Source organism: Octopus bimaculoides, chromosome 6 (genome assembly GCF_046866305.1).
Source record: "Octopus bimaculoides isolate indiv1 chromosome 6, ASM4686630v1, whole genome shotgun sequence".
NCBI lineage: Eukaryota > Metazoa > Mollusca > Cephalopoda > Octopoda > Octopodidae > Octopus > Octopus bimaculoides.
This window is the reverse complement of record NC_142933.1, coordinates 83363083-83385441: the sequence shown is the minus strand read 5'-3', so window position 1 is coordinate 83385441 and position 22359 is coordinate 83363083. Positions and strand designations below refer to the sequence as shown.

General features: G+C 33.3%; 1 protein-coding gene across 3 annotated transcripts in view; it reads right to left on the bottom strand.

Moving 5' to 3' along the window:
- The window catches only part of LOC106870527 (BAI1-associated protein 3), a 1021331-nt gene that overhangs the window by 911914 nt on the left and 87058 nt on the right, over nt 1-22359 (bottom strand). For 2 of the 3 annotated variants that reach the window (XM_052968680.2, XM_052968681.2), the window contains exon 2: nt 6977-7140. The exons of the other annotated variant lie outside the window; for it this stretch is intronic. The gene's annotated coding sequence lies outside the window, so the exon portion shown is untranslated. The remainder of the gene's footprint in view (nt 1-6976; nt 7141-22359) is intronic. 3 annotated transcript variants of the gene reach the window in all.

Sequence of the window (22359 nt, the reverse complement as noted above, 5' to 3'; positions counted from 1 at the left end):
ACGGTGACATTCTGCTTTTGTGCTAGGAGTTTCGGTGTAGTGGGGAGTGTTACTATCAAGCGGATATGTGAATATTGAAATGAATGATTATAATGACTTCCCGCCGATTTGAGAGGTTGGAGTTTTGGATTATTTGGGGTCTCTATTATTATCACATGGTATGTAAGATTCAGTGTTCACAAAACTTTAAAAGATGGATGGAGTATAGCCACACACTTTTTAGCTGTGATCTTTTTAGCATCAAGATCATTAATATTGACCATTAGTACTGCAAGTAGCTGCAAGTCTCATTCTCTCTCTCTCTCTCTCTCTCTCTCTCTCTCTCTCTCTCTCTCTCTCTCTCTATCTCTCTCTCTCTCTCTCTCGCTCTCTCTCTCTCTCTCTCGCTCTCGCTCTCTCTCTCTCTCTGTATATATATTTATATGTTTGTGTTTATATATATATATATATATATATATATATATATATATATATATATATATATATATATATATACATACATGTAGTGTGCATGTATATGTACATAGAGTGTACAATATGGTTTTGTTTATTTAATATGTTGCAAATTGATCATGTTATAAATCATATCTTGCTATTTCAGTTCTTAATGACTCTTGAATATTACTGAAAACATTGTATTCTCAAGCGTCCTTCCCTAAAATCATAATTCTACATTATCCGCAAAGTATTATGGCGTCCACCTGAAATGTCGCGTGGATCGCAAGTTGAAATACAAAATATCTTCATTACCTTCTAATTTTGCTTATCGAAGACGTTCTTCCAACAAACGTAATTTTCACTCTATGAATCCTTAGTATGAATTACTGATCAACGAGCTTCAGGCGAACTTTGTTTTCATTTCAGGGATGTCCTACTGTTCTTTCCAATTTGATAGAGTTTACAATGGTTCTTACGGAAATACATGCACCATTGTTATATTGAGCGAGATCTCTAAAAACGAACGTATTGGAATCTAGAGAATATACTGCAAATAATACTTCTAAGTATAATTGAATAAGGTTTTGTCTGTCGTCAAATTAACTTTCATTGATCTAAACATGCTATGTTCGTTCATATACAACGTTTCAGATGATAAGTTGTCACATCTCGTCTGAAGATATCATGCTATAACTATTGATTATATTATAAAATGGAATAACACAACACTTAGACATAATTTATGTTGACATTGCAGTTCAAGTGCTATAGTCATTTTGTGTAGTAAAATAATGACCACTGTGAAATCTCCATTGAGGAGCTAGTTGTCTGATCAACTGAATCAGCAGCATCTAAATAAACGTTGGCTGAGCGTTTCACAAATATATGTACTATTAATGTAACTCTTAATTCGAATCAGCGTGTCAGTGTCTGTCCTTTATCTTTTCAGTTACTGGTACAATTCTCCCTGCAGATCTTCCAAATGTTTTTCAACTATTCAGCTTTAGTCACAAGGTTGACTCAAGAAAGTGACATTTCCGTAAAATACTTCAAAGTAGATCCTAAACGTGGATCTCGTGGCTGTAAAGCAAAATTTTAAACATTTGCATATTTCTTCCGTTCGCCACCAAGTCTGACTAAGACATACATGGATTGCATGTTTATATAACAGGAAATATGTTTACAAATTTTTATTTCGAATATGTAATCTTAATTGAAAATCTTCATGAAATTATATTTTATTTTGAAGAAGATACTGGAACTTTTGCACATTTAATGTTCAACGTAAACATGTTACTGAACTTCATCTGAACACATTAACCCTTTCAATACGTAAATATGATATTTCATATAAAGTAATTTTTACAAAGAAATTCTAATTTAACAAGTGTAAACAAGTTTCATTTATTTTTTATCCACGTTTAATTCAATTAAAAATATTATGTACGTAAGAAACACATCATATAAGTTTCATATTTATATTACATTAAGTAAATATTTATAATATATACAAACATTGGATTTATATTGAGATAGTACGAAATTTAAATATTCATAAATAATAAATAATACACAGGGTAGACGTGAGTAATATTAGTCACACTAAATAAGGTACATTAAATTATTCAACTTCACTATGCAGTATAGAATTTGGGATTACTTTCCAACTTAAAAAAGCATCGATCATTTTGATAGTCAAGGGGGCCCACCTAAGTTCAATATATATATATATATATATATATATATATATATATATATATATATCATCATCATCATCATCATCATCGTTTAACGTCCACTTTCCATGCTAGCACGGGTTGGACGATTTGACTGCGGACTGGCATGCCAGGAGGCTGCACCAGGCTCCAATCTGATCTGATAGACTTTCTACAGTTGGATGCCCTTCCTAAACGGCAACCACTCAGAGAGTGTAATGGGTGCTCTTACGTGCCACCGGCACGAGGGCCAGTCACTCGGTACTGGCAATGACCACACTCAAAAAGGTGTTTTTTACGTGCCACCAGCACACACACACACACACACACACACACACACATATATATATATATATATATACATACATATATATATATATATATATATATATATATATATATATATATATATATATATATATATATATATATATATATATATATATATGTATGTATGTATGTATACATTTCAAAATGTAACCATATGTGAATCGATGCTGATTTTTCCCCTCTCTCTTCCTTTTCTATTGGACTTTCCTCTGTCACCTATTTCTGAAGGAGAGCTTTGCTCGAAATGTAAAACCACATTTCTTTCGTTCCCTGAGCGTCTGTTAATACTTTATATAGGCGTGGTCCTAGAGTGTGTAATTTCTTGTATTGCTAACAAATTAGCAGTGTTCATATTTCAACCATATTCAGTTACACGTTGGAAGCTAAGGAAAAGCTTGTAAATTGCGCTATGCTCCCACTGGTTACGCTTGGTTAGCCAGTGGTATGATGTATTTCAGTCGTAGACAATGTAGAGCTGACGACTTGAGCTCAAATACAGGCACTCAGATGAAATGTCTTTCTCCCCACTCTTTTGAAGGCACCTTTCTCTCTTCATTCCACTATTCGCAGGGAGAATAGTGGATACATTTAATCTTCTACTACACGAGGAGTGATTATTCTAAGGGAATAAGATAAAATTGCAAAATACCGGTTTCTTTTGGGCACCCCCTTGTACGCCTAAAAGTTTTAATTTACCGCCTGACACCCGACCTGATCTAAATGAAGGCTTCGTTTGGTATTAACATAGGTTATGGACAACAATGTCTCGCAACCACATCTACATTACAAGATTCTTGCGTGATACACAAGTGATAATAATACAACATTGCATTAAACACATGTGTATATGTGTGCAGGTGTGTGTAGGTACGAATATATATATATGTCTGTTAGTCAGTATATTTGATGGTATGTACATTCCCTCGTTTTTATGTTGTATTAACATGAAAATCTCTATGGTTACGCAATTATGATATGGCACTCACACAATACAATATTGGTAGATATTTTCTACTTCCTTTCATTTCGTGGTATTCATAACTGGAAAGTTTTCTAGACGACGCATTATGGCGATTGCAATAAATATAAAAAGGATGACGTCACTCTAATTCTACTCGCCTGCAGGAAATATTTGCTTTTCACATATGGCGTATTTCATGCAGAACTTCGGTGAAACAAATATTTAAAAAAGCGTAAATCTTCCTCTATATTTCAGGGGGAATTGTTTTACATATTGAACAATATTATACAGAAGCAATAAATACATTTTAGGAAGACATTTCACCTATCATCTAAGGCTGGCTATTACCTAAGGCGCGCAATTTCGTCCAGAGATGTGTGGAGAGAGAGAGAGAGAGAGAGAGAGAGAGAGAGAGAAAGAGACAGACAGACAGACAGACAGACAGACAGACAAACAGACAGACAGACATCACACAGACATATATATGGAGAGACAGACAGACAGATAATAGATGGATAGATAGATAATTTAATAGACAGACAGAGAGGCATGCTATTGGTTGTCTTTAAAGAGGCTAAATAAAGCCGAAGAAAAGATATCTAATAATCTACTGACGTCATTGGGAGTATGTTTTGCTTGAAATGTAATGGGTATATATATAGGAGACGTTTTCCCCGATACTAAATCTCACAGTAGCCTTGATCCACATGCTATTACTTATTCCTCATTACACCTCAATCATTTCGTACTGGGATCTACAGAGCAGTATATGGGCTTGTATTTCGTTGGTTAGTCGTTTAATGTGCAAAAGAAAATAAACATAAGATTAGAATAAATTCTTGGTTCCATATTATTGATGAATATGCTCGAACCACTGCACCAATATTGCATCACACCACCGACTGAAAATAATGCAAAAATATAAAAATGACAAAACGCCTGCTCTAGAAGAAAAGGAGGAAAAGTTTGTGTGAATCATAGTCAGTGATTAAATTGCTAGCTCTCGCAATTGTTGTCTACTCACCTTTAGCCTAAATTACTTTGCTTTATTTACGATTCCTATAAAAGTGAATATCATAATATCGATATTCTACAATAACATTGTCATCAAATAAGCGATAAACGATATTAAATATCCCCTAAATTATATCGATCGATATGTTTTATGCAGAATTTGTGTAGATATATTGTTGCCATTAGGTGTTCATCATAACAGATGGACTATACTACTAATTCCTATAACAACATCTGAACTCTATCTATTCTACCCAATCCTAGCCTACGTTTTTCTTCTGTTCTTTGTGCATGACAACAAATTTGTTTCAAAGAAGGCTCCAGCAGGTATGTTTCGCTAAGAATTTAGCATTAAAGCCTATACTCTCAGAGTGGAACGTCGGGCTAATATATTCTGGTATGTCCTTGGGCCTATAGCAGAGAGGTTATGGCATAGGAACAAGTTCGTGAAATCAGAAGACAGGACATCCACGGATGGTGATGTGTGTGTGTCTGTGTGTATGTGTGTATGTGTGTATGTGTGTGTGTGTGTGTGTGTGTGTGTGTGTGTGTGTGTGTGTGTGTGTGTGTGTGTGTGTGTGTGTGTGTGTGTGTGTGTGTGAATATGTATGTAAGTATGTTTGTGTCTGTGCTTATATCCTCGAAAATAGCAGTGTAATAAATATACATATAAATCACTAAAATGAATACCGGATTTAAAAATCAGTACTTGGATTGACATGAATGCTTAAAACCTCGCAAATAGACACTCAGTATGATGAAGGAAAATTTTTTAAAAAGACACCAAACGAAAGCTTGTCGAGACAGCAATTTGAATGCAGTAGATGTGTGGCAACTACCTTTGCAAAAAGTATAAGTCTGCTGAAATGAGACTGAAGTGTAAACTGTTTGGTTTTTAATCAATGATTAAAGAATGGTCATTATCAATATAGGTCTTCCACGATTACTGATATCGATATCCTCAATATTCAGTTTGAACATGTCATAGGTCTACAGTGTAGAAATAATCTAAATAGAAAGAGAGTTTCGATTGATGTTAGTTACAAGAAGTAATTGTTTGATTAAAGCATAGAGATCCGAAGAGCGTATATATCATGTGGACCATAGTTCGTGCGTCATACAGTTAGATACCAGTTTTATAACAATGAAATATGTGTTGGTAAAGGTGTAAATAGAACAGTACAACTATCAGCCATAACATGCATTATGTTGGTTGGTATATGTGTGTGTGTGTGTGTGTGTGTGTGTGTGTGTGTGTGTGTGTGTGTGCTCGAGCGCATGTGTCTTTGTCAATCAATGGAATGTCTGTTTTATGTGGGCAAAGCACAACTAGCCCAAATATATCATCATGCATGTATTCGGATGTGAGAAGTACTGGAGCTAAAACCATAAATGTTTTGGAATCATTCTGATGAGGTCGATTTGTCATTGATATGTTTGATTCTCGGTTAAAGCAATTTCTTTTCTTTCTCTTATATTCTTTTGAAAACCAGTAAATTTTAAACCTTCATATTTATGAGCATTTTAAAATTAAGTTTTTATTATTTAATTCTGTGCAAATTATTATTACATATCTGTTATTTCACGGGGTAATAGGTTCAAACGGCATTATGTCCGGCCACGTATTATATATATATATATATATATATATATATATATATATATATATATATATATATATGTCTTTGTGTATGTATGTCTGTATGTATGTATGTATTATGTATGTGTGCGTGTGTGTGTGTGTGTGTGTGTATGTGTGTGTGTGTGTTTGTGTTTAAAGTTTAATTGCTTTCATTTTTTTGCAATCATTTTATTATAAAGAGCAAGGATAGCACGGACGAATAGCTAAGAAGTTAGCTTCTCAGCCATGACGTTGGTTTCAATCCAAATCGTGGTATTTTGGGAGAACGTTATTGTATATATTTTATAACCTGGCTCTACCAGTACCTTATGAATAAAATCGAGTTAATGGAAACTGTACAGAAACCCCTTCGGTGGATCGTTCTTGCAATTAAAAGGCTACAACCTTTTCGCGTTGATTTAGCGTAACAAATACTTTACGGGAAGTTGTGTGTGTGGAATACTCAACCGCTTACACGTTATTTCAGGAAACGATTATGCAGTTGAACGAATACCACCATTAACATTATAGTGATATTTCGAAACATACGTTGATTAATTTTTTCTCGATTGTTTCTATTGTGAAACCTATAATTCATCTATATATGAAATTATGTGAGTGCTTTTTTACTATCTTTTATACATTATTCTTAAGTTTAAAGGTAAATTTTATAGAACGTAGATGAACGAAATCTTAGACCGTGCTGACATACGTCATACAATGAAAAGCAAATGCTTTGTTTTTTATTCTCATACAACCTCACTACAGTAAACTATATGATTTTTTCTCCAAAGAAAATTATTGACGTAGAGTCAAAATCAAAAGTATATGAAGAGCTGAAACAAAATAACCAATTCTGTAAGTAGTGATAAGAAGAGAAAGTATTTAACTACATACCAATACTTATGATTGTAATTCCAGTATGTAACAGTGTTCAGAATGTAAAATGTCAATTTTGTTTGTGATGTATCCAATCAAAGAATATAGTTTATTCTATGAAAATATTTCCTTGTGGCAGTATATAGCCTGGTTGGGTTCCTTGATATTTGTACTGCTTAAATCTATAAATTGAAAAAGAAAAAAGAAAAAAAGAAAATGCTCATTAGGTTAACATATAGTAAATATATATATATTTTTTTGTATGTAAGCTATGTGCAGTAAATTCGAGTCACTTCTTGATGTTTACACGATTCATCTTTAATCAAGCGGGCAGATAATTAAAGGTGTCCAAACCCGAACGATCACAGGTAAACAATGCATTGTCAAGCATTGTTTAAAATTAAGATAAGAGATGTTTGAGTCGAAATATTTAAGTATTATCTAGCAAGGCAAGCAGCTACGTAGAGGTCTTTCTGTTGGTTTGCTCTTCATTGATAGTAAAATTAATGTCCTTACACAATTACAATATTATATTGGGTATGGGCATAAAACGGATAAATATTTGATCCGCACCTCTGATCAGTAAATCATTTCGTAAATGATTTACGGGTAAAGACGAAAGAACTACCCAGTAGGTATTCATGCTAAATTTAACAGCCGAAATACGTTCTGCCATTTTAAGAAAGGAAGGTAACATTGACCAATACAGCTGTAGATTAATTATGTCTGAAAACAAAAGCTGATATTATCACGAACGCAGGTATTATCAAAGACAACTTATGAACAGTAGAGAAATTAATGTTTTGAAATATTTAAAATTCATTTTAATATTTTAAATTTCGCATCATATTTCTCTAATGCAGTTTTGATTAAGACAAAAAACATAAAAAACAATTTGTGATATATGCAATTACAATACGAAGTTTTCATATTACCAGCATTAATAAAAGATTGTGTGAACATTTTAATTATCAGGAAATATTTTAGAACGTTTACCTATTCCTAGAAGCATTGGCGCTGCGTTGTAAGCACCGTCTGGTATACGGCATAAAAATTGGTCTACCTACAACAAATTCCAACTACTAAGTGACAGACAATTGTTTATATACATAAATACCTACACTTATATGTGTGTATGTGTATGTGCAAATGTATGTATGTATGTATGTATGTATGTATGTATGTGTGTGTGTATGTATGTATGTATATACGCATGTGTGTATGGAGGTAGCTAAGTATTATCAGAAAGATACAAAATATAATTTTTATAGAAACTAATAGTCTAAGGCAAAGTGTCTTCAATTATTGAACTACTACTACTACTACCACTACTACCACTACTACTACTACTACTACTACTACTACTACTACTACTACTACTACTACTACCACCACTTCTGCTGCTACTGCTGCTGCTGCAGCCGGTACTGTTATACATATTGCCATAGGCGTGGTACTAGAGTGTATAATTTCTTGTATTGCTATCAAATTTGCAGGGTTCATATTTTAACCATATTCCACTTCATTTACATGTTGGAAGCTAAGGAAAAGCTTGTAAATTGCGCTATGCTCCCACTGGTTACGCTTGGTTAGCCGGTGGTATGACGTATTTCTGTTGTAGACAATGTAGAGGCACTCAGATGAAGATGTTTTTCTCCTCTTTTGAAGACACCTTTCTCCCTTCTTTCCACTATTCGCAGAGAGAATAGTGCATACATTTAATCTTCTACTACACGAGTAGGAGTAATTATTCTTATTCTGCTTTATTATTATCTATTTTATTTATGACTATCACTTCTATTGTTACTTGTGACCTACACTTCAATTGTTTGAACACATTTATCTGGTATATATTTTCCTTTATTAAATTTATCCCTTACATACTTTTTTTAGTATTCTATATTTTGTTGTGCTATTTTTTTCTACATTCCTTTAAATTGGTAACACTGCTGTTATTTATTTTAACTGTCATGACAATATTCATTTATCTACTTATTTTCTCATCTATTTCTACTATTAAGTGTTAATGGTTGTAAAGTTCATGATTTGCTATTTTTTCTATTGAAAATTTTCATTGCATTTTTTGACCATTCTAAAATCTGCTCACCCCACCTCATTCTTCTATATCAATAGACCATTCATTTCTTCTTCTATTACTTAATTGTTCCTTACTCCTTCTTTTTTCCCTTTCACCTTTTTCTCTTCTACATTATTTACATTATTTACGTTATTTACATTTGACGGATATTTGTCCTCATCTTGTTTGCTTTTAACACAACGTTTCGGTTGATATACCCTCAGCCTTCATCAGGTGTCTTGGGGAAATTTCGAACCTGGGTTCTCATTCCTAAGGTCAATTTAGGTTAATTACCGTAACTTGATATGATATAACATTAATGGTTAATTATAATTACAATCCATCTTTAATTTTCCTTCCTTATAAACGTTTATTTACATAATTAGTCGTATATAAAGAATTCATGGGATTCTCTCCCTTTCTCCTTCCCATTATAATAAATTGTTATTGCCATTATTATTAACTTTAATTTTCTGCGGTTCATTTAAACTCTTAGTATAGCGTTCGTAGCCTCTCTCCCTAAACAGCTGCCTGTAAACTAGCGTTCTTGTTTCTAACGGTCATTTAATTTGGCAATATAGTGTTATTCCTCGTACGTAACCTTAGCATTCAGCGCAAGTCTTGCATCTGTAGTATGGTTCACTGATGATGAAATCATATGTATACCAGCATCACTTACTTCTTTGGAGTAGGGTGCATATAATTTTTGAAACATATGTAGGAATTAAACGAAATTATTGATTACATGCGTTTTGCTCCATTTAATAATATTCTTTATATATATATATATATATATATATATATATATATATATATATATATATATATATATATATATATATATATATATATATATATATATATATATATATATATGTATATATATATATATATATTCATGACTGTATATCTGGTGTTGTGTTTGTCCTCCAAACGGCGCCCCCTTTAAGACGGTTCTCCAGCATGGCCGCAATCAAGTGACTGAAACAAGTAACACAATATCAGAATAACAGAATACTCTATTTATACTGCGTTACACGCTTTGACGGGCAAAACATATCAAGTGAAAAGCCATTTCAAATATGGTTTGTTATGCATCAAAACGTACTTGCATTCTTTCAGATAATATATTGTCCTAAAGAGCATCTAATTTAACTACTAATGAGTTGGTAAATGAGTATAATTACAAGAACACTTTTGAGATTAAGTACATTCATTAACGAACGGAATTAATCAGTTCCAATGCAAATCAAGATGGTGAACTTTTAAACCATGTCTATTAATTAAAATAGTTTTATTATTTTGCTGCGAAGGTACATTTTATACTCGATAAAACATTTCTCATCATCATCATCAGGCCATAGTTCTATTATCTGGCTGAGGGAGCCCATTGTGTCGCAGTGTGCTGATTTTCCAGTGCATCAGTCTATTGAGATGCAACGAATACAAGCTGGATGCAGTTGCAGGTCTCACTCACACACACTCTCTCTCTCTCTCTCTCTCTCTTTCGCTCTCTCTTTCTCTCTTTTTCGCTCTCTCTTTCTCTCTCTTTCGCTCTCTTCCAAAAGTCCCAGCTGTCTCAGCTAGGGCGAGGACCAAGAACTGCAATAGCTTTTTTATTCAAGGGCATACAGCTATTTAACTCCTTGCCTAAATATCTGAGAGATGTCTATGGAGTGGAAGTAGATGTTTTCAGGAAACAACTTGACCTCTTATTATCCAAGATCTTAGATGAATCAATATCAATGCAGGAGACTCAAAACAGGGCAGCAAAATCGAGCTGCCTCCTTCTCTAAAAGCCACACCTAAAGAACTGGCCAATCAAAAGGTGATTACAATGGCATTAACCCATTATAGCTGCAGGTTCAAGGCTGAAACATATAAAAGAATATATATATATATATATAAGCAATGTTAATTCTCTAAATGAAGTATTAACAGTAACTGCACAATAAAGTGTAGTATATTGCCACTTAAGTGTGGCTGACCCCTAGGGGTGGATGTTACTGTTGCTTTTAGCCCCAGGATGACATCTCCTCCAGCTGGCTTATCGACAAACTACTGTGTCCTGTTTGCCAAGGGAAGATATCCCTCCCATCATGATCTGTAGCACGAACGGACCCGGATTTCAGGGTTATTTCCCTTCGTCAGCGTCCGATAGCCACTCATCTTTGATGAGAGAGATAAATTCTTGGCAATCTTATATATACTTTTCCAGTGAAATTCTTCACTGATATCGAAAAGGTGAAAACAAGCAATGTTAATTCTCTAAATGAAGTATTAACAGTAAATGCACGATAAAGTGTAGTATATTGCCACTTAAGTGTGGCTGACCCCTAGAGGTGGATGTTACTGTTGCTTTTAGCCCCAGGAGGACATCTCCTCCAGCTGGCTTATCGACACACTACTGTGTCCTGTTTGCCAAGGGAAGTTATCCCTCCCATCATGATCAGTAGCACGAACGGACTCGGATTTCAGGGTTATTTCCCTTCGTCAGCGTCCGATAGCCACTGATCTTTGATGAGAGAGATAAATTCTTGGCAATCTTATATATACTTTTCCAGTGAAATTCTTCACTGATATTGAAAAGGTGAAAACAAGCAATGTTAATTCTCTAAATGAAGTATTAACAGTAAATGCACGATAAAGTGTAGTATATTGCCACTTAAGTGTGGCTGACCCCTAGAGGTGGATGTTACTGTTGCTTTTAGCCCCAGGAGGACATCTCCTCCAGCTGGCTTATCGACACACTACTGTGTCCTGTTTGCCAAGGGAAGTTATCCCTCCCATCATGATCAGTAGCACGAACGGACCCGGGTTTCAGGGTTATTTCCCTTCGTCAACGTCCGATAGCCACTGATCTTTGATGAGAGAGATAAATTCTTGGCAATCTTATATATACTTTTCCAGTGAAATTCTTCACTGATATCGAAAAGGTATATAAGATTGCCAAGAATTTATCTCTCTCATCAAAGATCAGTGGCTATCGGACGCTGACGAAGGGAAATAACCCTGAAATCCGGGTCCGTTCGTGCTACAGATCATGATGGGAGGGATAACTTCCCTTGGCAAACAGGACACAGTAGTGTGTCGATAAGCCAGCTGGAGGAGATGTCCTCCTGGGGCTAAAAGCAACAGTAACATCCACCCCTAGGGGTCAGCCACACTTAAGTGGCAATATACTACACTTTATATATATATATATATATATATATATATATATATATATATATATATATATATATATATATATATATATACGGCGGGCTTCCTTCAATTTCCATCGACCAAATCCTCTCACAAGTCTTTAGTCCGCCCGACACTACATTAGAGCACACGAGCCGAAGTTGCGACGCAATGGGACTGAACCCGGAACCATGTGTTTGGGGAGAAAACTTCTTACTGGCCATATTCATTTCTTCGATAATCATTTCTTACGTGATAAACGTTATTCGATTGTTTGAAATATTTGTATTACTCTCCTTTTATTCCCATGCTTTACCGATGCAGAACAACACTTGTTCTCTTAGAATCTTCATATACATGACTAGTTTCTAGAACCTCGTTTCAAAATTCAAATAGTTGACTTCTGACAAAATTATCTAGACCAGCATTGAAACCTTTGTCTTATTAGAGTAGTTGAGCACTAAGTTTTAAGTATGAAAAATAAATACTCCACCACTAACATGACATGTCAAAGACAGAAAGGCAAATATGGCAGGTGTGACTGCTGTCATGATTTCTTAAGCTGCAGAAACGAATGGTTTTCATGAAAAACATTAATTACCAGCAACGATTCTACAGTAGTTTGTAATGACACAAATCCTGGTTAATAATCTGGTGAAATTCTTCTTAGAATAGAGCCAAATAATCTTCTTAATTAAGTGTGAGGTCTGACAGATCATGCTGACGACGTTGATTGCGATTTTTAATCTCATCTACTTGACTAACCGTCTTGCTATCAAGACACTTCGACGACCCTATTATGAATTATGCTGACGTCGGTGGAGCAGAGATTTTCTGATCATTCCACTTGAAAATTCTCACAAAATGATTTCTACTGCAATATTTATTCACATTAAGAAGAGAGTGGTAGTTCCTTCTTGGAACAGAAAGGTGTTTCTAATTAGATTTGTGATTATAAGCTTCTAAGTGACAAGTAATTCTATGTATTAAACAGTTTAAAATGTTGTTAAACGAGGCAATAATCCTGGCATTATTATATGTTGTTCATCTCCAAACCTTATGGCTTACATTTATAGATTTATGATGCCATTTGTGTTTTACATTTTAATGAGTTATCATGATCGAAAGTAAATATGTTCTTTCCCTGAGAGCTTAGATTCCGCCAGAAAATAGTTAGTTCTACCACTGATAAAAGGTAGAGAATTCTTTTAATAAATTAGCAACAAACTCGCCACGGTTAACTTTCTTCCCTCTAAAATCGATAAAATAAAGCACCGGTCTAGTACTGGTGTTACCTAAATCTCCCCTTTCAAAACAGCGAACTCTTGTACCTAAATTAGTTATTATCTATGAACATGCTAACACTAACATATGACTAATCCAAGTGAAATAGGCTCTCGAAATTTCCAATTTTCCTCACCCCCTTTTTATAGGAGTAAACCAATAATATGTAAGCAAGTACTCGTAATAGTACGTATTAACACTTTAGTAACGTTGACCTAACGGTTAAGTGTTTTTTTGTAATTCTGCCTTTGCTCGTAACAAGCTAATTATATCCCCACTTTAAACTAATTCCCCAAACATTTACTTTAACAGAATTTCTTCCAAAGATCTATTTAATTTTGAAGTTTTTTCATTCAATGTTCTGCTAGGAATTTCCTTCACTACACCATCTTCTTTCCCCGTCATCATTCTCGCAAAGCATCAATCAGTTTCAGTTGTCCAATTTTCTGTGATTAACAATACTGCACGTTTCAAATCTTTATTCACTATTTTTATCTCCGATCACTGTCAGTTACTGTTTAACAATCCTTGAGATCTGACGACAGGTTTCTTGCTTCAGCAAGCATGACTTCACCTCTCGAATTGACCTGAAATCTGACGTACTTGCATACCATTCCTTTTCACAATGCTGTTGGCAGCTTGTAACAGCATTTCTCTCTCTCTCTCTCTCTCTCTCTCTATATATATATATATATATATATATATATATATATATATATATACACATATATATATATATATATATATATATATATATATATATATATATATATACAAAGAGACCGAGAAACGAGACAAACGAAAAGATATTCAAAATATTTAGTGTTTGTCCAGACGAAAGACATAAATATCAATGTTTCATATAACAATACTGTAACTCCACCGTGCACGGATGGTCCATCCATGTCGACCCTGTCAGAAGAAAGGTAAAAAATGGAGTGAGCGAAGAGCAGAAACGAGTACCGCAAACTAATTTGCTCTATCTTCCATTGATTCTGACTAACACGCTTCCTATTGCACAGCATCTGAGCTGACGCTCTTCCAAATCTGCCAATTTGTTTTTTACAACACTTAATTATTCCAATCTATTTTTGTACTTATGCGAACCGGAGCGAGCCAACAGCATCAGAAGTAGTAGTTGATTGGCTAAACTGCCGAAACATTCTGACTTACTAGAAAATGAGGACATTAGACCAAATCTATCAGCGTATGATAATAATTCCTCTCATTAGACATACTGACAAGACGTATTCATGCACATACGGTTATTTATATCAGGAAAGAAATGTATAAAAATCATACATTTGATTTTGAAATTCTCTATTATATCCGAACTGATAACTATTTAGCTTTCCGACATCCTGTTTATTATCTTTCAGGAATTAATGAAGCCTGTTGGCCATTTGTTTACATTCTCGAGAAGAGGTTAATCACTGGAATATAAGTTAACAGATACCTCTTCAGTTTTGCTGGTATACCGCAGTTTACAGTCCAAAATCCTACTGCCCTGTGTTATTTTCCTCTCACGCCTCTAGAGTTTATTCAGGAGAGAATACTTCGCTGTTTCTCCGGACGGTCGAAATTCAAATGTTTCGTCACACAATGCGCAAGTATAGTCTCACTGCTATTATCTTATATGTCACAATATCCTTCATCATGGAGAAAATATATCATCGATGAAGAGTATTAACTGTCGTACCTTGTTTGAAAGTCTGACAATCAATGACAATATTACCCGAAAACGAGCTATGTAAACGAAGAAAATAAACCAGATTAGAAGAGCATCAAATACTGTTAAATGAAAATTCTGAAACCTTCATTTGTAATTTTGTTCAGTTTTATGTTATTTTAACTCAGTTCTTATATCGCCCAGTACAGATATTCTTGTGTTTCACTTCTCTTGTTAAAATATAAATGACAAACTACAGGGAAATCTGAGATGTTTTCCTATATATTTATTAAATCAAGTAACAGAAACATTAGTGAATGTCTGGCGGAATATATTTGATATTTATTTCTTCAAAACATTTCTTTAAAAGCTTTTCAAAGTATGAAAACCTCGATCAGAAAAATATTTATATTTCGTTTGTGTCCACAGTAATTGAAAATGAATGAGTGTTTTCTTTTTATGTTTTTCTTTCAAATGCATTTTCTTCTAACTAAATAAGAAATAGCTCCAAGTAAGAATAATATAAAATAATTGGAAACATTGCTTTATGAGCTGAAATGCAAAAGTACATCTGAATGATATCACACATATCGCAGGGACAATTATTTTATGAAAGTTGGACCTACATTTCATACGTGAGGAATCGATAGGTACTAGAAATAGAAAGGCCTATAACAAAAACAGATTTACAAACATACACGTGCGTACGCACATACTGAGATACATACACACACACACGTACACGCACGCACGCTCAAACACACACACACAACTATACCTTTTATCCTTTACATTTCTCAGCCACGCTAGTCCAGGGCCTTTACGAGTTTTAGTCTTAAAAATATGTTACAGGAATTGTTTTAAGCCTGGTACTTATTCTATGAATTTATTTTACCAAACATCTAAGGTACCAAGATGCAAACAAACCACATTAGCTGTCAAGCATTCAGGAGGAGACAAGCACAGACGCAAAGACACATACATATGAACATATAAATATCTACGAATAACTTCTACACACATTCTTTCTACTAAATTTAATCACAAAGGTTTAGTCAACCAGCAATGGGACTGAACCCGAAATCGTCTGGCTGGAGATTTTTACCTACATAATCATTCCTTGCGCATAAATATATATAGGCGCAGGAGTGGGATGTGTGGTAAGAAGCTTGCTTCCCAACCACATGGTTTCGGGTTCAGTAACACTTCGACACATGTCTTCTACTACAGCTTCGGCTCAACCAAAGCCTTGTAAGTGGATTTGAAAGAAGCTCATCTGATATATATATATATATATATATATATATATATATATATATATATATATATATATTTATATATATATATATATATATATATATATGTATGTATGTATGTATGTATGTGTGTGTGTGTGTATTTGTGTGACAGATAGAATAAGTATTAGGATTACAAATAATAAGTCCTGGCCCGATTTGTTCAATTAGAGACGGTGTTCCAGCATGGCCGCAGTCAAAATGACTGAAACAAGTAAGAGAGTATAAATATATATAGATGTATACATAGATAGACATACACATACATTCACACATAGACATAGACACACATACACACACGTCCTGTACATAGATATGCATCTATATATACAGGTAAATGTAGGTATGTACATACATGTACATATATATGCATATACTCATTTATATATGTATATATATATATATATATATATATATATATATATAACACTATCGACAAAATTGCAATAAACATGTAATAAGATCTTTGTCTGACCCTTTGTCGGGTGATTAGGAAACAGAAGAGAGAAAATCAAAGTTGAGTATCTGACTTGTTTGCATAGATTTCTATACATTAATGCCGAAGAACACCAGAACTGGCTGGCAACACACTAATGGTTTGTATTTACATGAATCCGATTGGAAATGAAAATTTCATTTGTGTATTGCATAGCATGAAATTACGCAGTTTTCCGAGAAGTGTCGGACATTCGTCCTTGAAGCAATATTGATTTCATGGTTTGGAACCAATCTTATGCTTTAGAGCCAACGTTTTTTCTGGGTTTTTTTGTGTTTTTTTTTTTTTACTTTTTCTTAGTATTTATACATAATACTGGTCGGTTGAACCAATTGAGGCTTCTCTATTGAACACCTTTTTTTTTCAATAAACTAGCTCGAACAAATCTAAACTGGACTATTAATTGACCATTTTAGTTTCGTATTTCGTGAAAGTACGTCTATTTCTTTGCTTGTTTGTTTGTTTGTTTCTTTCTTTTTTCACTCTGAAAGCTTATCTTTTTAGTTTTAAAATGTTGGTGAAAATCACATATATTATGACAAGAAATAACAAATAATCATCTTAGATGTAGCATCTCTAAAATTATTTGGCTAGCAAAAAAATTTACTTACGTATTATGGATTGAAAATTATAGAACTGAATCTCAGTAGAAACACTGGACTGCTGTTGATGTTTCTATTGTTTAGCTTCAGATCAACACTACCTGAGAAAACCTCTAATAAAATGCATTTCTATTGTGATATCTGGATTCTTAAGCATATCGAGAAGAACATAATGTAATGTGGCCTTTCCGTCTTTTTTAACACGTAGGCTATGATTTTGTGGAAAAATTGCTGCCAAACGACAAAATAGAATCTTTCTTGTTAGCTATTGAATAACTAAATATTCAAACGAAACATTATTAAATTTGCCTCAACATTCCTTCACGGTGTTAATTATATCAAACCATTTTGCCAAAGCCCGGTATTCCACCATTAACGATCTGGTGAAATCGCAAAACTTGAAATTACAGAAGCAAAAATGTTGATGCAATTAAAGGAACTGCATTTTTAAATAACCGTACTGTCAAGCATGCAAAAACAAGGAAGCCATAACTCACTTTCATCTCCTGAAACCTAAACGTTCTACATTTTCGTGTATTCAGGGAATATTATACCGTTATTGCAATTAACACTGAATACTTTTTAAAGTACATAAATATTTGAACGTTACGTTAATATACATAACATGCAATGATTTTGTATGAATATATCTATATATCTGTAATCAACGTGATACTAAGACCTTTTAGCATAGATGAATGTATTAAAACTTTGTACAAATTGGTAGATATTTACTCGTCGGTTGATTGTCTATTAGTATCCTATATTTAATACGACAGATTTTTTAGGTTCAATAGAAGTAAATTAAAGGGGCAGCAGTGTCATACTTTTGTGTTTTTTGTTTTATTATGTTGGCAAACAAATCTGTTTTAAAAATTCTCTTCTGAAATATCAAAAAATACCAAACTGCTAAGGTAGAATGTGTGAATAAATCGTATATGTAACAAGTTGAAAGTATATGTATATATTTGATAGAAGACGACAATATCTTTCAAAAAGTTTGATAATTACAGCTTCATATCTTAAAAGATATCGATTGAGTAAAATGGTAATTAACTGCAATATTTGAAATTTAAATGGGTGTTTTAATTAACTTATTTACGACAGAGATTTTTTTCTTAAGTGGTACAATGCATAGCCAAAATGTGGCAGAATTGTTAGTATCGGAAATATGCAGCATTTGATTACGGCTCAGTACATTCTGAGTTCAAATCTCTGTAGGGTCGATTTTAGTTTTTATTCTTCATAGATGATAAATCAAACAGCCAATCAAATACTTGACTTAATATAATTTGCAATTCTGATCCCTTTGCATGAACGTTAGGAATCAATATTTTAGAATACCTTGACGTTTAAGGCAATCATTCAAGTCTAAAAGAGAATAAGTAAATCTGTAATTCTAGTGGTTCTTAATTGATTAAACATTACGGTAAGAAGACATGCTGTATTAATTTTCTGACATACATTTCACGAAATTATTTGGAATATCACGAAGGCATGGTCTAAAGATAAATTAATTTATTTACTTAGCATGTGTAATGTGCTACGATCTTTACAAGTCTGTACGTGTCGTATGCATTCAAAAGATAAAAGCAAAAATGAAAAGTAAATCATCCAATTGGGATAGTGAAAGACATGTATGATAGTCAACGCTATTGATTTGAATGAGTGTTTGGACAAGTAATGACGACGTTGTCTTTTGCAAAATCTTTCCCGAAAATATCTCCGACCATTAACCTGGAAGCATATATATATATATATATATATATATATATATATATATATATATATATATATTATTATTATTATTATTATTATTATTATTATTATTATTATTATTATTATTATTATTATTATTATTCAGTAGTTTTATTTTTATAACGTGCTTTCACTTGACTACCGAGCGCAGCTCTATGCGCCTTGGGGATGTGCTGTGGTTTGCTGTGGTGCTCTTATGTTTACTGTATTGAAAGTGTTTTGCGTAGGATGTGTGCACTGCCCAGTAGTGCAATTTTCTGTATGTTATATATATTTGTAAGTTCTGGTGTTTTCGTTATGTATTTGTCTGAATATTTTTTTTATTATAAGAATTGTTTCTGTTTTTAGATTCCACATTCGAGTTACCTCTATTTCCAGGTATTTTATTATTATTATTATTATTATTATTATTATTATTATTATTATTATTATACTGGGTGGCTGGGACCATATTTGAGCGTTCATCTGTTCGTTTTGGTTCGTTGAAGAAGATGAGCTGTCGGTTAAGAGTAGTGCGGCTTATTCAGCATACCTATTATCAGAAGTATTCAAGGGCTGACTGTAGGGGGTACAAGCTAATTCTATCACACCAAACGCCTACAGAGAGACCAAATCATTGGAAGGGGAAAGATGTAAAACTGTATATCTAGAAATTTCAGGAACCCTTTGATGTAACGTTATATGGATGCTAGAAATTTCCAATTCTGTCTCTTTATCTGGTTCTGCATGTTGGATTAGAACGGTTGGCATTCTTTCTTTCTTCTGATTTTTAACTTCGTGGTACACTGGAGATCAAACAAAACATCACTAGTGTACATTGGATAGGAGCTCTTTAGGACATCATTTCGAATTACGCTTTAAAATTTAGAAAATTACAACTTAACTTTTTCTTAAACAGTGTATGTAACAATATCAAATGAACATATATTTAAGACGTTCAAGTTTAAAGTGTCTAAAGCTTTGAATTATATGTTTTATAATCCAAGAAACACCGTTTCACAACCTCTTGGTTATATAGATGTCCAAAAATCTAGTGTAAATGTACTCCCAGATATCATTATCCAAATTGTACAATACAAATGACATTCTTTCCAAACCAAATATTTGTTCCGCCTGTTAATCAGATTGCAACATCATATAACCTACTTTGCAGACAGGATAAAAGCCTGTGCATTTTGGACAGCTTTAATGGAAACGTTTGCTAAACTCATGTAAAACATTGGGACTAAATTATTTAACTTAGATTTATCCTATCTATAATTCTACTAGTTGATAAAAAAAAAGGTTTTTGTTCCAGCCATATATGAGAATTATACATCCAGTTTTAACTATAAGACTACAAGCATTTTGCTAAATATATTTGAAAATGCGTGACGTTTAACAATGCGTTCCTATTTTATGCTTTTCTATATCAACATATCATTACGATCGATCTCATCCTCTTCCCCTTCCCCCTCTGTCACTTTTTCTTTCTTTTTTTCCTCTCTTACTCTCCACAAAATACACACTACTTTACTGTATCTAAAGCAGCTCATGAAATATTAACGAGTCATCGTTAATGCAATACGTGTAGTTCACACACTTTTATACACTTCTAAAGAATTTAATATCAAAACAAACACAGACAACAAAAAAAACATATACAAATATATACATTAAAACATATTGAGAGACATATCAATGAAGGTAAAATAAGATGCTTTTGACAGGTTAATTCAATACGTGGAAAAGATTTGATGAATATCAAATTACACATATTTACATCAGTAAATAATTTCCAGATATTTTCTCAGTGAAGTTCTTTACATTTATGCGAGAATCTAAGCAGTAGAAACGAAGGAATATTAAGAGAGAGGTAGTTCAGCGCCAAAAGCTAAACTGAAAACTTTGTCAATAAAAATAATTTGTAACATAAAATTGCAACAAAATATTCTATGATATTTAGAATATATTTTATCTCTACATTTTGACGTGGTTTTAGCAATATTATGCGTCAGTTATTAAACATAACTGTATTCCACTACACTAACACCATTATTCTATCTATGACAACTAGTTCTTAAATAGCATGTGATTTTCTTTTAAATTACTGAATCATCTTTAAAAAGAATGACGTAAATAATGTACGCCTAGTGTAACATAAAAAGACGGAATACTCACAGAATGGATTCTCTTTATCAAAGGGCTGAGTAATCAGAATTGAATTGTTAAACAACGCCGATATCAATAAGAAATAGCAGCCAAATACCCTTCAAACTAAAATGGAAATCACTAGTTCGATAACGTAGTTCTAGGTGAAAAGTACTTCAGAAAGAAGACCTGATAATCAGGATTTTAATTACTTTCATCGTGTGATTGTTGTGCCAGAACTGATCTTGTGTTAAACTGCAACAAAGCTCAAATTTAAATAACAGCAAGAAAAATCACACATTGCAACGAAGGATCTTGAAACCGATTATTCAATATGCTATAAATAATAACCCTAAATATCTCCAGTCACATCACCAAATCCTATTTCAGTAGGAAATGCAGTCTTAGATAAACTGTCTGATAAATTATTGTCAAGATTGAAACTGTTTTAGTATGCCTGTTGGTCGCTGAAGTTCTCGAGCAAAACAACAGCCGCTTCAACAACCGTCCCTTAAAAAATACAAACCTTTTATGAGTTATTCAGACCCTTTTCAAGGTATCCCAGTTAGGTGAGTGGAGGAAGTTATCCTTAAATTGGAAACATGGAGTAGAATGGATTCTACTAAAAGCTGTAATAAGCCACTTGGATTCTGTTTTTTATTTATTCTTGGTATAGAAAAAAATCTACAAACCAAGTATTTCATATTATACCATGTTATGGGCAATGTAGTAATCGATCTACGGGAGAAAATTTCAAGCAATATTTCTCCCTTATCAAGTCCTGTTATTTTCACAAAATACTATAAGTATGTATTAAATAATGTCTGCAGAAATATTTGTTAAGTCAGAAATGATGTGACATAGAATGTCTTTGATCAAAACTTCTTTCTGAAGATGTTTAATA